This window comes from Passer domesticus, chromosome 16 (genome assembly GCF_036417665.1).
Source record: "Passer domesticus isolate bPasDom1 chromosome 16, bPasDom1.hap1, whole genome shotgun sequence".
NCBI lineage: Eukaryota > Metazoa > Chordata > Aves > Passeriformes > Passeridae > Passer > Passer domesticus.
In genome coordinates, this window is record NC_087489.1 from 2452712 (window position 1) to 2457233 (window position 4522).

At 46.9% G+C, this 4522-nt stretch overlaps 1 long non-coding RNA gene across 1 annotated transcript; it reads right to left on the bottom strand.

Moving 5' to 3' along the window:
- Window positions 1–286: 286 nt before the first annotated feature.
- Window positions 287–1577, bottom strand: LOC135281883 (uncharacterized). The gene is made up of 3 exons (XR_010348322.1): window positions 1025–1577; window positions 526–648; window positions 287–396 (listed from the first exon to the last, which is right to left on the bottom strand). It is a non-coding gene; the product is annotated as an uncharacterized LOC135281883 (long non-coding RNA).
- Window positions 1578–4522: the final 2945 nt, after the last annotated feature.

Below are 4522 nucleotides of genomic sequence, written 5' to 3' on the forward strand. Positions count from 1 at the left end.
GCCCCTTCTCTGGAGTCCCCCCTTACCAATGGCTGCTCTCTGTCCATGAAATGGATCTCCAGGAGTTGTTCTCAGCCTTGGTTCCCAGGAAGAACCAAGACAGCACTGGGGTCTTGTACCTCCCAGGGCTTGGAACTCTGGATTTTGTTTTGTCTTTCTGCTTAGGGAAAGGCCTTGGAAAAGTTCTGGGGAAAATTAGTCACTAATAGAATAGGTGACAGAGCTACAAATACAAGTGTGAAGAATACAGAGAACATACCAAACAACTGAGGGCAAAACCCAAACAGCATCACAGAGGTGTATTTAATAGCAGTCACTGATTGCAGGATGTCTGGTCAAAACTGCACGTGTCACTCACAGAACAGTTCCTTTAAACCACCAGTGGAGGCCCAGCTTCTATTAAAATAAAAAATAAAGATTTTATTCCATTCGCATAATCAGATTTGGCAACAGATATTTTTGGCAGTTGCAGAGAAACACCCCTAAAATTCACTCAGTGGATTTTCCCCCAAGTATTAAAGTCACCTGTGATTATGGGGATGATTTTATCTTCCTGTAGACACCTGCAATACTACAAGCAAGCTAAGTCACCAAGCCATTCCTAAAGGGAATTTCTGAAGAGCTTCACAAATGCACAGAACTTCATTCCTGCAATTATCAGGAAAAGCACAGCTTTCATTAGCAGGGAATTTGAAGGAAGTTCAACTGGTAAAATACAGTCACTTCTAAAACTGAGCTGTATTATCTCGTGTTTTGTCACATTCTAAATTAATTATAAGTGAGAAAACAAAGGGGGAAAAGAAATCTGAAGCAAAACCTGGAAACACATTGTTTTATTAGAGATTTAGAAAGGTGCTTTTTGTGTTTCATGTTTGCTTTGAAACATTGAGTATGGACTGATGGTTTGCATCAGAGCCTGAGTTTTTGACAAATAGGTTTGGTCCATTTGCATATTGGGGGTTAATCTTGTAATTAAGGTTCAGGTAATGAAGTATTTACCCCAAGATTGCTGCCCCCAACTCACTTTTGTTTCCATCTCTGGGCCCTGAGGCAGTGAGGTGTCCTTGATTCCCAGCCTGGAGAGGAATTGCTGTGTCTGCCCAAAGTGGGAAAGCAGCAGCTCACACTGTGTGTGGGGTTTGGAGCTGTACACTGAACAATTGCAGGTTACAAATACATGGAAAATAAACAAGCTACAATCCTAAGGCATCAACATGAAATGAATAGAATGGATTATCCATAGATGTTGCAATATTGTAAACACTCCACTCTCACTAAGTAAAACAGTATATGTTGATTTTGCCAGATTGCCAAGGGAAGCCTGGAGCTGGTGCCACAGGGGGTCACCAATCCCTGCAGCTCTTCCCCCCCAGCTCATGCCAGAGTGGCTTTGCCATTTCCCAGCCATTTGTCACCTCTGCACACCCAGACTGTGCCCAGCTGGTGCCACTTAGAGCTTGGCCTAAAGTAAAGCTGGCCCTAATGCTTGAACAAAGAGAAATGTTATGGTTTCAGGGTCTTTCTGTCCATTTACAATATACTATCTCAATTTCAAGCAAGAAGAAAACCCAACCCTTCAGCAAATATTTCTCAATGACGGATGAAAAAGCTCCCAGCAACTGGATGTTCTCAGTTTTCTCCTCCTTAGTTTCTATCACACAGCTCTTGATTAAAATGTTAAATATTAATGTGATTTCTTTGGTGTAGCAGGATTTTTTTTCCTGGCTGAGGTTGTGTGATTTCAGGCACCCTGGAAATTTCTAGTCCCTTCTGCCCCTTATCTCAGGAAACACATTGCAAATTCTAATTTACCTGATACTGAACAGGTATAATCTAAGGGGAGGGACACAGGTAAATAATGTCAGAGCAATTATAGGCTAATTATGTTTTAAAAGATAATTCACCTTTTGAGCATAGGCCACATATAAATGTCATCTACAAGTTTTTTCATTAACCAGCTAATTCAATCTACTAATTCAGACTATTTTACAAATGAATCTCTATTTTCTCTATTTTTTTTTTTTATGATTCCAGCAGTGCTGGGAAACACAATACAGCTTAAACACAACAAAATAGGGGAAGCACACCATGGACATGGCCTGTAGAAATGGGATTGTTAAATGTCATCTTGGGAGGTTTTCTAGGATCAGTGGAAATAGCTGGCTTTGTTAACTGGCATACAGAAAAAGAAGAATTAGCTTAAGGATGCAGTAATCAACCTTTTTTCTCTTCCTTCATCACTGCTTCCTCCAGGTTTGTAAAGGGCACTGTGGATTTCCCTTTATCCATGTAACTCGTTTGCTATGGTCGATGCACAATGACAGTTAATGCACTGCATATTCCCAGATAATTTGCACATTTGCAAGGAACTAATTTTGTCTCAAAACAAACAATTTCTTCCATGGATGTCAACAGCAAGAAGTAGTTGTTCCAGTCTTTGTTGTGGATGATGGGGAGCTCAGGATTAAGAACTGTGCTGGGAAGGCTGTGACTGGAGGAGCTGGGGATTATTCTGGTACCATCCCCAGACCCTCACTCAGAAATCACAGGCAGTTAAAAAAAAAAAAAAAAAAAAAAAAAAAAAAAAAGAACATAAATTTTAGCTTTGAATGTTAAAGAGTGATGAACATGAGCTAAGCAGAGCACTAAGAATCATGGAATCACAGAATATCCTGAGCTGGACCCCCAGGATCACCAGCCCAGCCCCAGCCCTGCACAGATCCCCCACCAACCCCACCCTGGGCACCCCTGGCAGCGCTGTCCCAACGCTCCTGGAGCTCTGGCAGCCTCGGGGCCGTGCCCATTCCCTGGGGAGCCTGGACAGTGCCAGCCCCTCTGGGGAAGAACCTTTCCCTGAGCTCCAGCCTGACCCTCCCTGGCACAGCTCCAGCCATTCCCTGTCCCAGAGCAGAGATCCCAGCTGCCCTCGGGAGGAGCTGCAGCCCCCGTGGGATCTGACCCCAGGCTCCACAGCTGAACAGACCAAGTGCCCTCTTGCTCCTCATGGGCTTCCTCTCAAGGCCCTTCATCCTCCTCTTGTCCTTCCTTTGGCCCCTCTAACAGCTTTAGACCTTGTTTATATTGTGCCCAAAACTGCCCCCAGGACTCCAGGTGGGGCCACCCCAGTGCACAGCAGGGTGGGACAGTCACCTCCTCCAGCCAGCCTGATGCACCCCAGGACACTCAGAACCAAAGCAAGGATTGTGCTCCTCAAGGTCATGCCCAAACTTTGATTTTCACCCTAAACAGCATTTAAGTCCTTGTTATTGTGCCTCCATTCTTTCCTCACTGTGTGTCGTTGGGTTTCAACATTTCCTCCTGCAGTGCCATTGTCAGGACATTTTTTTTTTTTCACTTCTTTCCCTGTTCTGCTTGTTTTATTTTAAAACAAATTTTTCTGTGGACAAACCCATGCTCTCTTCTTCCTTGCCTCCCCAAGACATTACCAACCCTCCCCAAACTCCTCCAGTCCTGGCTGTGCTTGCAGAGTCTGCCTGGGACCTGGGATGTAGCCAGCTGGAGATGGGGAGCCCTGGGCTGTCCTGTCCCAGCAGCTGTGTTCCCATGGGATGGGCAAATGGAACACAGGGGATCTGCAGATCCCTAATGATGGACATTTGACCATGGTGTCTCACCACTATTTCACCAGCTCTGGGGCACCCTGGATGGACCCTGGAGCTGGTTCCTTGTCCAGCACTGCTGGTGGCTCCTCTCTGCACCCTGTGGGACTGCAGTTTGTGTGGGCATGGTGAGGGCATGGCTTGCACTGGGGCCACCCTTGGCTTCTGGCTTGTCCCCCTCCTGGGGAAGCCCCATTCTTGCTGCTTTCTGATGCATCTTGCTGCAAAATCCTCATTTTGGAGTTCCAGTAAACTATTGCTGCCTTCCTGTGGTGTTACAAGCTGCCTTCTGGCTCGTGTTTGCATGGAGCATGAGCCCAGAGCAGCTGCTTTGGGATGGAAACCAGAAGAGCAAGGGTGAAGCTGGTGTTTTGTGAGCTGTCCCTCCCTCTGGCCTTGGGTGGCAGCTGGAGCAGGAGCAGCTGTTCCGTGGCTCAGCTGCTCTGAAGCTCATCCTCTCTCAAGGCTGCTGGGTTCACCTTCAGCCCGTGCTGCTGCTGCTGCTGCAGGGGAGCAAGGATTCCCAGTGAGCATCTTGGGGTGATGGCAGTGATTACAGGTGTCACCTGGTGACTGTCACTGCAAAAGGGCTGTGAGGCCCCTGTCACTGAGCCTGTGCTGGGTCAGGAGTGCTCCCAGAGCTGAGCCTGCAGAAGTGTCACTCAGCCCCAGGGGAGATGCTGAGTTAGCCCAAAGCAGCCCCACAGCACTTTCCACATTGCCTGCCTGATGCAGGGTGCTGGGAGAGGCACAGGAACCCTCTGCCTGCACAGGGAGGAAGAGGAGGAGGCCTGGGATGAACACACCTCAAGCTCTGCGTGTCTGCACAGTGTGTAGATGAAGCATTTTCCTGAGGCTGATGAAGTAAAACTTACAAAGAATATTTTTCCAAATTATGAAAG